The 11,699-nt window shown below is 40.0% G+C and overlaps 1 long non-coding RNA gene across 1 annotated transcript; it reads left to right on the top strand.

Annotated features, from left to right (window-relative positions):
- The first annotated feature begins 940 nt into the window (after nt 1-940).
- On the top strand, nt 941-9,747 carry LOC139051691 (uncharacterized). The gene is made up of 4 exons (XR_011509498.1): nt 941-1,264; nt 2,431-2,483; nt 3,547-3,736; nt 4,815-9,747. It is a non-coding gene; the product is annotated as an uncharacterized lncRNA (long non-coding RNA).
- The last annotated feature ends 1,952 nt before the right edge of the window (nt 9,748-11,699 follow it).

The following is an 11,699-nucleotide window of genomic DNA, read 5'->3' as shown; positions in this document are numbered from 1 at the left end:
TTTGCACCCATCGGAAATTATCTCCAAGACAGAGCGAGAGTGGCGCCAGACCGGGCTAGAGCAACGGCCAGAGGAGAAGCGTGCTAAACCAGCGCCTCCTTTCCCCGGCTTGCGCGCGTTTTATCACGTGACCACCTATAGATACTTGGGGCACCCATCCAGGCACTATACATCTCGGCTCGCCCTCGTACACTTCCTTTAATGCGCACAGCGAACGGAGCAGGATAGGATCTTATCGCACTTTATACGTAAGCTCACGGCAACACCGACAGATATATTTCGGCGGTTGTGTCCATATAATTGCTATCGCAAAATTCGCAATACATAGAAAATTTTACTAAGGAAGAACCACGCTGCTTCGCCATGTCGTGATAGAGCGGTGAACGATAGTTCTAGAAAATGTGTTGCTAAATCTCCGCCAAATGACTATACGCTCGCATTTGGTGACAGCGGCACACAGTCGCAAGAACTTGTGGAGGAAATACCGGAGTTCTGGCAGCTTCAGGTGCACTAGATCATTCAGTAACATGGGCAGCATTGTAGTTCTACCTTACATCAGAGCAAACTGCACTCGACAGAAATCAAGGGCAGCCGCACCGTTATAGCTAAGCAAATTAAGGACAATTACGCCGCGTCTTCACACTTCGAGCACGCTCCGACAGCCCAGCGATAGATATTTAAAACACAACCACACTCGGACGAGAAAATTTTGCTTCTGCCAAGTGAACGTAGCGGGTATTTCAAGACGCGTGTTAAATTCATGGCTGTTTCATTCGTAAACATTACTTAAGTGACATAAAATTATCAGTGAGCAAAACAGTTTTTATTTCAACGCAAGGAAACAAAACCGAAACTAGCGCAACTGTTTTGCCCAGTTGTGCAGATGCAAAATGATCCAAAGCCGAAGCCGTCAATAGCATGACGCCATTTTGAACTTGTGCTTCATCACGCGCGAGTACGTTGTCGTTGAGTGGTTCTGAAATCGCTGCGTTAAGGGCGACTGCAACCAAGCGTTGTGACAAGTTACGGTGGGAGCTTCTGTCCATGCTGTGCGATTGCGACGAGGGGACCGCCGCCAGCAGCAGCGTATCGCCGATTTCGTCTTTGCCGACATCGCCGGACCGTCACAAGCGCCCGAAGTGCTGCGGTTTGCACTGCATCTTTCATTGTGATATGGGAGATCGCAACGGACAGAGACGACCAGATGCATACGACCGACTACCAGCGGGGAGTGACCTGTGCCATATTTCTCTTAACGTCTCAGGTAAGCATATCAGCTTTTGTTCCGAGTTTACAAACGGCGCGTACTCGGCCCTTCCGGTACGGCTACATTTTGCGCCATGTTTCTCTTGGCGGTTCACAGACGTTTCTTAGGCATGCGTGCGCGTATGTAGGCGGCAATACTACTGGCAGACGGAAGCCTCAGGAGAAACACCGTTCTTAACGACTGTAGTGACGAGTGGCATGTCGCATCGAAAAATCCGTAGAATATCAAGTACTGCGTAACTTGAAGTGTAGATACAATACTAGCACCAGTGTGACTTTCGCATGGCGAAGACAGGTAATCGAAAGGGCAGCTTGTGCATTCTGAAGATTTACTAGTGCTTTAGGTATATTGCCGCGAATAATAAAAGCGCTACAACGCTGTATGGTAGTGTCAGGCGATGTGGCAGCACAGATATTTTAAGAGCGGTTAAGCGGCTGCATGCACAAGCGAACAGACAGCGCTTTCAAAGCGCTGAAAGAGAACAATTTTTTTTGTGCATTTGGCTGTAAGTAGAAAACACATTAGCTCACAATCTAAGCCTATATATAATGTATTATTTTTACGTAATCTTTATTTTGGCGGTTGTAAAAATTTAAAAGCATGAATATGCTGCAACATTTATATAGTAAATCCTACTACGCTTACAAAACCTGGCTGTGTTATGTGGTGAAATTGTGCTATTGCTACTGGATTTTTTATATTGAGTCCGGTGGTTTATGAAAAAAAAAGTCCTTTTATGTGTAGTTTTATGTTAGTGCGTATATTTGCCCAGCAGAAATTAGTTGATTGCAAAGTTGTACCTTCCAGTGAGCTGCATATGAACCCAAGTTTATCCTGTCTTGGCTATTGTAATGTGCATACAACAATTTTAAGTATATACAGCTGTAGTTGGCTTAGTCGCTGCAACATATTTTGTAAAAGTAGAAGGCCATTTATTATTTTGCTGCTTCCGTGCAGAAATACCTTTTTTCTTGTAGCAAGAAACGCTGACAGTATTGAATGAAATGAAGTGTGTTGTATTTTTCTACTAACATAATGAAGAAAATTTCCTCTGCCGTGTATCGGAGATTAGTTTACCTTTTTGTACTAAACAATGCATTATGTCCTCGGCTACTGCTGTTGTCCTGTGTATTTTTATAATTTTGAAATGTATTTTATTTTAGGTATTCAAGAAATGGCAACAGCGAGAAGTCACCATCTTACCAGCACGTTATGGGTGAGACAAATCGTAGCAGGCACTTTTGCATATCTCATTAGCATATGATGCTATTTGTTGTAATTTTTGTGTCCACTTTCCTGTCTTTATGCATTGTACTATTATTGTGCAAAGGGTAACAGTTTTACATTGAGACAGAGTAATCACCCAAAGGAGAGACATGGCTGGAGGAGACAACACAAACAAGCCTCCTTTGTCTGTATCTTTATGTTGCGCAGTTACTCTGTCGTTATCTACCAACAAACCCAAGTTCCTCATCAGCTACATTTACTAATGATCCGTTATTACAGTTTCATTGACATAACATTGAAAGTACAGAGGTACACAGGAAGACAAGAGACTTGAACTGATGAAGAGCCGTAGAACAAGGACCACTGGAGCCAATATTTCGACAAAGAGAAGGAGATTTTTCTTCTCAAAACGTTGGCTCCAATGAATTTTCTTGTTCTATCACTATTTACGGTTGAAAGAAAGCATTATTCCTCTTACTGAAGTATTATGCATTATGGCATAAAAATTAGCAGGGTGAAATATGAGGAATGTCAAAATTCTTGTATATTCCAATGCTAAAGCGAAAGCCAGGAAAACAAGATGTAGAGAACCACATTGTTATTTTTCATTGCCCAGTTTAGCCAGCTTTATTCCGAGCTTGCACTTTGTTGCATTAACGACCACTGGAATTTGTTAATTGAATTAGCTTGGTGATTTACTTATATTAAGAGATTTTGAACTTGTATTAATGCAGCTTAACATAATGCATGTAAAAATAATTTACAATGACATATTTAGGTGGCAGGCTTGCAGTTGTCTAGCAGATCACTTGATGGTATGAGCTCAGGTTTCAACCGAGCTTCCATGCACAAACCGGTTACACATTTTTTGTTTCATTGTTTGGATTTTCATAAACATAAGTACCGTTTCTTTTTTGTCGGGCTTCTAGTTGTGTCGTAGGACCTAACTGTTTACCTTTATTTGTATTGATAGCCATGTTACACAGACAGCTCAGTTTTATTGTAAATCATGTCATGGTAGGACTAAGAACATTTGTGCAAATTTGTTGCAGGTACACTCTGGCGGCTCCTACCCCTGTGTCCTCCCACCACCCTGTCCTGACTACGTCCACTAGGTAGTTGGGAGCCTTTGGTGGCTTCTGCCACTGCATCCTGCTGCCACCATGTCCCGACTATGTCCACTAGGGAGTTGGCAGCCTTAGTGATGATGCCAGCAGGCTGACAGCCGACAGAAAGATTCAGGTAAATACCTGTAATTAAGCGACGTCTTTTTGAGTGAAATGGCTTGTAGTCACTCAGCAATGAAAGACGTAACTTCGAAGCAGATTAGACTCTCTGCTATCTGTGCAGGGATGCTCAAGTCCATGCATTTTGTCTTAGCCGCCAAGAGGCTATGTGTATTAGACGAAATGCGATGCAAATTTTCAAACTGCAAGAGACCACTTGCGCAATTTTTTTTGCTTAACACAAAAACTACTTTGATAAAGCTTTACCAATTTAAAAAGAATGCAATGTACTCTCATACATGGTATTTGGCATAAATTTACTAGGGCTGCCTCAATGGTAAATAGGCCGATAAACGTACACCAAAACTGTCTTCTTTTCCAAGTTCATCCTCCTCTGTGCACTGCTGCATAATGTATCTTTCTGATACCATTCTTGCACACAGCACAAGTCCTAAACACATGGATTGCATAAATTTGCAGCTTTTGCTGTAGGTCACTTTTGTGAAAATAAAGTTAATAAGCCATTTTGTCCATTTTTAATCAGCCATAACAAACTGAGCAGTGGCTAATAAGCAGTCAAGTTTTTGGTGTAAGGCCTCTCTTCGTTGTTAAAAATTTGGCACTCTTAATGAAAGAACCAAATTTTTGGCTTCCATTTTATGATGCATACTTTGGTGCATTACACGAAATTTGACATAATGTTTATGGCAGTAAAAATTTTTTTTGCTTTAAGTATTGCGTGAAATTTAGATTTGTTTTATATTGAAAGGCCCTCAGTTTTCAAGAAGAAATTCCAAGTGGTTGTGTGCCAGGTTGGAACAGCTGGTATGGAATAGCCTACTTACACAAACAGGGAGGGTCATGTACACTTGACTTTATCTTAAGATACTATTATTGATCCACAAAAGACAAATTGATGGATTCCATCCTATAAGCAGCTCTTCACATTCATTTCCACTTTTGCACATTTATATACCTTGAGTCTGGTGACTTGTGTCTGTTTTCATCATCTGCTATGTGCAGATGGTAAACTTCAGATTTGCCCTGTGGTACAGAATATTTTGGTGCTAAATATATGAATCTGTGTTTTTCAGGTTGCCTCGAAATTTTACCCAAGCCATGCCGCACACTCGGGCCAGGCCTCTTGCGAACGACGTATAACCAGGCTCAACGCATCAGGGTCGAGGGAGTCCGGAGGTCAAGGCAACCTGCTGTGCAACCTTTGGTGACCCCTCTACATGTGCTACCTATTTCACAGCTGTGCCTCACCTACCATCTATCCAAACAGCATCACCGGCTGTGATCACTTATCGAACCATGGATGAATGTTGGAGTGGAGTGATTTGAACAGACATTCTATTTGTCTCTTCAAATTCTTTGTAAATATTTCTGTTATAATTCATATGTGTCTTTAGTATCTAGTTTTTAATAGTTCCTTTCTCTTAGAATTCTCACCATCAGCCCCTGCTATTCTATGGTATACCTGCCTTTAAGCCCCGTTTCTCATAGTTCTTTCGTACTTGTGGATGTAATTGATAGGTTATTAATTCTTGTTGTATGGAAGGCTAAAATACAAACTTACGGCATTTTTTCTTCCTTTGATAATCTACAGCACTGCAATGTGTTCAAGAAATGTAACATTACACGGGCTCTGGTGTAGGATAAATTTAAGAGCAATATAGAGTACTTATTTCAAGCACCCATTATTTTTTAAAAACTCAAGGATATAGGAGCACAAGAAAGAAACTATTGAACTAGAGAAACATTCGTTCCCCTCATAAGTCTGGTAATAATGTGACTTCTTTCACTGCAAAGATACTGGTACTCGCATACAAGGCTTGAGACATGAAAGCTATGATACCCTTGGCTTCTCAGTGCTTATTTGCCACACTGATGAATGTCAAAGGCAGCATAGGTTTCATGCACACATTGGTTGTATTACACCTTTTGAGTAATGCATTTCTCAAACACACAGGTTTGCAGCAGTACTTTAAATAGCAGATGTATTTCCTAATTTTCAGAATTTGTTAGTGCAAGAGTAACGCTACAGATCATGTAAAAATAATTTTACAGACTATATGTCCATGGATGCATGTTTCTTCTGATGACGTAGCAGTGCCATGTGGTCGGGGGATGAATCTCTATTTCAGATTTAAATATTGACTTCCAGGCCTGGGTAGTCTCCTACACTGAGTATTCTAGGTCAAAGCCCAGTTACTAGAGGAAAGTGAATAAAACTAGGAATTATAAACATCAGAAGATCTTGTTCGGGACACTAATGTAACAATCAGCAAGGTTCTTTGTGCATTCATTTCCAGATTTGCGAGATTATATTTTGACTGGTTTCATTAATGCGAGAACAAATATTTGTTTATTCTCATGCTAGAGTTGGCTGCCCCCATTCGCATACAACCCCTTTACAGGCTAAAAATTAAGTGTATAATAGGCTGGTTTTCGGTTTTGCGCCCTCAGTGTTAAGGGATGCAAACGGTGACATACAACAGAATGCAGAAAAATGTCCAAGGAATGCAAGCAGGGCATGGTACTTTTCAGACAGATGCATGCGTGTGCTATTTATAAAACTCCCTATGGTATGCCTCAAGGCATTTTGTAACCCTTTGGTGGAAACACTGACACCCACTTATTAAGGGGAAATGCTCCTCGAAACAACTTTTTTAATTTGTACTAGAAATTTGAATGTACTGCTATTCATAGGGAGTTTTATGTAGATTTGAATTGTCATTGGTTTTTGTGTAGCTGGTGTTTAGTTATGTCCTACATAGTGGCAATATATTTTTATGGGCACTTGTGTGTAAAAGTTTCGCAAATGGTTTCATGCTGTATCTTATTTAGCTAGGTGTATACCGCAAAGTGGCGATACCTATCCAAACAGCTTGTACAATTACTGGAATTATGCAAAAAATATTAGGCCACTTTAAATAATTTTTAGATTGCAATTTCAATTAGATACTGGTATTCTGCTTATCTTGAAGAGTATGTATGCCAAATTTAATTTGTATAGGACAATTATAAAGCACAAGGTTATTCTCATGCTATTGTGAGAAAAAATTATTGAAGTATTCTCAATAATTTTAGTAGCAGGCCTGCCTGCCTGCCTACTAATCTTGCATACTTCTAGTAACTTTACGTGCTGTTTGAATAGATATCGGCACCTTGCAGTCTACAGGGAGCTGAGTTAGCTGCAGCACACTGCTTTTTTGTGAAAATTTAATACACAAGAAAATGCCCGCAAATATCACTATGTATTTTGCCATTGTATAGGACATAACTCAAGAAGCAGCTAAACAAAAACTAATGGAATATATGAAATCTGCATGAAGAACTCTACAATTGGCTCTCTTTTGAAACCTCTAGTACAAATAATAAAAATATTTCGAGTAATATTCAATCAGCAAAACGTTCCCCTTGCTACAGTGACCTACAACATAGCGACGCAAAGCTTAAGGCAAGTCCTCTTGTCGAAGCGAATATGGGCTGTCTTCCCAAGGGCTTCTGTTAAAGACGGTGAATTTTCCTGCATTTACCAGAAGTGCAATACTAAAATGTTTGTGAATGTGCAATTGGTATTGGCACACTAACAGAAAAAAAGACAGTTCTGTGGAATGTAGACTTGAGACGTGACTTTGTTGGACATTTAAATTTTGACTCCATATATTTGTGTTTTGTACTGAGTGTTTCAACGGTGACTGCCTCTAATTATTGAACATAACTGCTTCATGACAGTGCGACAATTTTCCCTAACATAAATTTTAGCTGTGGCAGGCATTAGAATTACAGTACTCAATAACGTCTACTTTGTAAGAACTCAGACTAGCACCAGTTCTGATATACATATACCCAAAAAGTAATGATCATCCTATAAGGCTCACAGAAGGCTTTTTGGCAAAGTAATATCCGAAAGAGCAAAGCATGTTCCACCAAGTATGGTGACAAATATTTCAGAGCTGCCAGTCTGAGGACTCCTACAAACTAACAATACCTTCAGCACTGACTAGCTTCAATAATGGGATGTCAGTGTTTTGCTAAAATTAATGAAACTTCAATTATTGTGATCTTGTTTAAGAAGACATTTGTAATTAACATACAGTTCTAATCTCTGTCACTTTTGTAAATATTTCCCAATTATTTTTTCAGGCTACAATTTTTGGTAATAATGGTATTCATTGCAGAAAGAGCTAGTACATGGCATTTAATAAAGAAGGTACTGGTCATTGTAGATTTTCTGTCTTCAGCATTTGTTCTGTTCCACAGCTGTTTCTTGAAATCTGAAATGATGTACCCATCACTTTGTTAGCAATAAACAGGGAAATCTGTCAGTATGTTTTGTTTAAAATGGAGCTGATCAACCCAATAGTTAGGCTATTTGCTAATTATAAATTACAATGATAATAGTACAGGACCATAAAAACAGACTGATGCTGAATAACAGCTGTGCCCAGCTACATCCACGCAGCTTTGCCACACAATGTGCATGTGTTCAGAAGAGCCAAATGCCCCAGAGAGAAAGCAACAGTAACTAATTGTTCGTCATCTTGTACAAGCAGATTATGCGCTAGATGTAAATTATGCTCAGTAAATACATAAGTCAGTCATGTGAGGTGTCTCACTTTAGGTTGCAAGTTGGAACTTATTGCAATCTTGGTTGTTTTTATTTTGTTTCCTTTGTGAGCATGAGTGACTTAGTTGCCTTGGCACATTTTGTCAAAACTGTTTCTTCATCACTGGGAATCACAAAATTTTAATTACACATAAAATTTCCAGTTACTGATATGGTAGACTTCGAAGTTAGTTCTCTTATCTACCAAGTAGTTTTATCATTCACTGAAACATATCCATGCAATGCACAATAGGAACCCAAATTATAAATATCTGTTCTTGCTTTCTACCCTGCTCTACAACATTATGAAGATACAAAGCAAAACTATAAGTTTACAATTGTCTCCCATAACCTGAGTTTCGCTTAGAATTTGAAAAACAAAAATGACATCCTGCTATAGTGTGAGAGTTGCTTTGGGCACCAAGTGAACTGCGTAGCACCTGTGCTAGAGTACACAACAAAGCAGAAAATCGCACCAGATTGCAATGGCAGTGGTAAGTTAAGAACAGATGTTTTATTTCACGCACCATTAATGTGGCTTATCATCTGCTCCTGTTTTGTGGGAACGCATACATAGGGAAGACAATTTTTTGCACCAATCTTACCTTAGTGGGACACTTGAGAAAGGTAGAAATCAAGAACAGGTATTCACACTTTGTTGCCCACAGTGTATTATCTGAATGTGTTTCACTCTACAAAAGACTACTGTGGTAGATAATCATAAAGACCAAGACAAAAGAAATAAAAGAAGTATGTGTCAGTCATCCTTCCATGATCTCCCGTGTTTATAGAAACACTTCTTTCTGCATATGTGCGAAGCCGTAGGGAAGCATTGCATAACTCAGTCATGCTTTCCAAGTTAAAAATCGGAATAAGGACAATCACAAGAACATTGTATGAGTGATTTGTAAATGTGGCACCTAATGGAACTTATTTACGTATGTGCTGAGGGTACATTACAGCCAGTGCATAATCTGTCTGCTCTTACAGGATAGCTTGTGATGAGTAAAAGAAGCCTTCCTCACATCTTCCTCTTTGTTTCTTTTGGACCTTGGTGCACCATGTGTATTGTTACAGCTGCTTGCATGCAGCTGGGTATAGTTTATGTGTTCTGCTACCTCCCTTGTCCTCATTATTCATGTGCTATCTTTGCCGTAACAAAATACAGCTACCTGTGCTACATATTTTGTCAGCGTGTTTGCATTATGGCAAGTTTTGTATTAGTGGTTATTGCAATCTGCGAAATTGTCTGTCAGCTATTATACTTCGTCTTGAAAAGTATGTTTGTCAACATAAATAAACAATCAGTATAAATTTTGCTCTATTTATTTTTGTAATATTATCTGTTGTGAAGCTTTTATACACTGTTGCATGTTGTATGACAATAAAATTGATGCACAACTTTTTAATGTGGTATTTTTCAGATCAATTTTCAACTGACGCTAACACGCACAAGTTGTGGGGGAAAAGTGCCAACAAGAGTACCATAAGGTAAGACAGCTGTTCTTACTGTTAGATTGGATTATCAATTGCCAACCAGTTGTTTTCAGCAAGCATAGTATAACGCATAGATTATGTAATCTAAGTTGGAATATTGTTTTTATTGCACTTGATTATCTGGATCTCCTTTGTACATAAGTGCGGCCTTCTTTATTTGTTAAGTGTAGCTTACTTGCTTAAAATGTTAAATCGTAAGTTCTAAATAAAAACACGTCTCGAAGAACAGTGAAATAGGTTTCACTTATAAATGTTTTGACATTAGAGACCTGTGCAGTGCTGAATTGAACTTCTACATGAGTTATATAATATTTTGGGGTCTCATTATGGTTGAATTGCATTGCAGTATCATGCATATGCACCTGCAGGCTACATATTGGATGTTTATTTAAGACTGTTTTGCTTGGTTGGCTATTGATTCCAGTTTAATAGTAATGAGAACTGTCTTGCTTTCATGGTGATTCTGTGCTGACTAATACATTTGAATTTTCCAGAAGACAACAAAGGGTGATGAAATTTTAACATTTTGTTGCTAACCTGCCACGTCCTTTTTGGCAAGTTTGCTATGGGTTCTTTCTTATATGTTGTCTTTTCACAGTAGCCATCTTGAGAGCTAGCCGTAGTCGTGTGTACTTACAGCAAAAGTTGGTGACACATTTTGAAAAGCGGCTCGACACTGCCATCCGAGAGTCAAACGACTTACATGGATTAGTTATTTTACTCCATTTACAAGAGTCCTGCACCATGCACAAAGGGTAACTTGACACACTGCTGGAGTCATCAGACTCATCAAGAATAGTTACCCGAATCCTTCAGTAGTGGTCATGTCACCCTTTATCTTGAGTCGTTCGACTCATTTAGAATTGTTAACGGACTCCCTCAGCACTAGTCTTGTAACCCTTTTGAGAGGGTATAGGCAACTATTACAACAGAGTGTGCATGACTATTGTGTGCGGAGTCACGCAAACACCTTGTATTGAGCACAGATAGTCTCAGGACTCTCTGCCGAAAGAGAGTTCGGGTGTCTCCCACAAAGTGTGTCGTATACGTGGCGAGTCCAGACTCTCCAAAAAGAGTAAGAGGTACTCTTTTTTTTCTTAGTGTGTAGCACTCTATTTCCTTGTTTAGTGACGTTAGTTTTGCTCGTAGTTGGCGATTTAATTTCTGTATTTTCCACCTCTCTCTAAGAGCGTGTTTAGCCTCCAGGAGATGCGCTAGCCGCGAGTCCATTTTGGGGACCTCCAGTTTTGTGCTAATTCCTCTGGTCGCGTTTTTGACGGCCTGTTTAAGATTGGTAATTAGTTCTTTGTAGGATTCGCTTGAGGGGGCGGTTTCGGCTCGAATTTTCCGGAAAAGATCCCAATCGACGTATTCGTATTTGACCGGAGGTTTGGGTTTGACCCGCACCGCGATATCGAGAACGTAGTGGTCACTACCCAAGTCCTCTTGGAGATTATCCCACGTGCCCTCGATATTTCGGAAGAATGTGAGGTCTGGCGTTGTGTCTCGACTGACCGAATTACCCCTTCTAGTGGGAAACCTAGGATCTGTAACAAGCGTAGGGTAAAATAGGCTGCACATCCGGCTAAGTTAGTGCCCTTCTTGCTGTTAAACCCGTGTCCCCATTCCGTGTTCGGAGCGTTGAAGTCCCCCGCAATTAAGAGGGGCGCGTCTCTGGCTGCCCTGATTGCGGAATGGAACAGTGCATTAAAGTCCCTGTTCTTATCTGCAGGCGAACTGTAGACGTTAAGAATAGACATTCGCGTTGCTCGATCTACTGGGCACGAGCTCGATCAGTTGTGCTTCTAGTCCGCTACGATATTTTGGAACGGTGTGCTCCACAAAAGAGACACTCTTTTTCACT

The sequence above is a fragment of the Dermacentor albipictus genome, unplaced genomic scaffold (genome assembly GCF_038994185.2).
Source record: "Dermacentor albipictus isolate Rhodes 1998 colony unplaced genomic scaffold, USDA_Dalb.pri_finalv2 scaffold_13, whole genome shotgun sequence".
Taxonomy (NCBI): Eukaryota; Metazoa; Arthropoda; class Arachnida; order Ixodida; family Ixodidae; genus Dermacentor; species Dermacentor albipictus.
The sequence above is the reverse complement of the archived record's forward strand: the minus strand, read 5'-3'. Positions and strand labels throughout refer to the sequence as shown.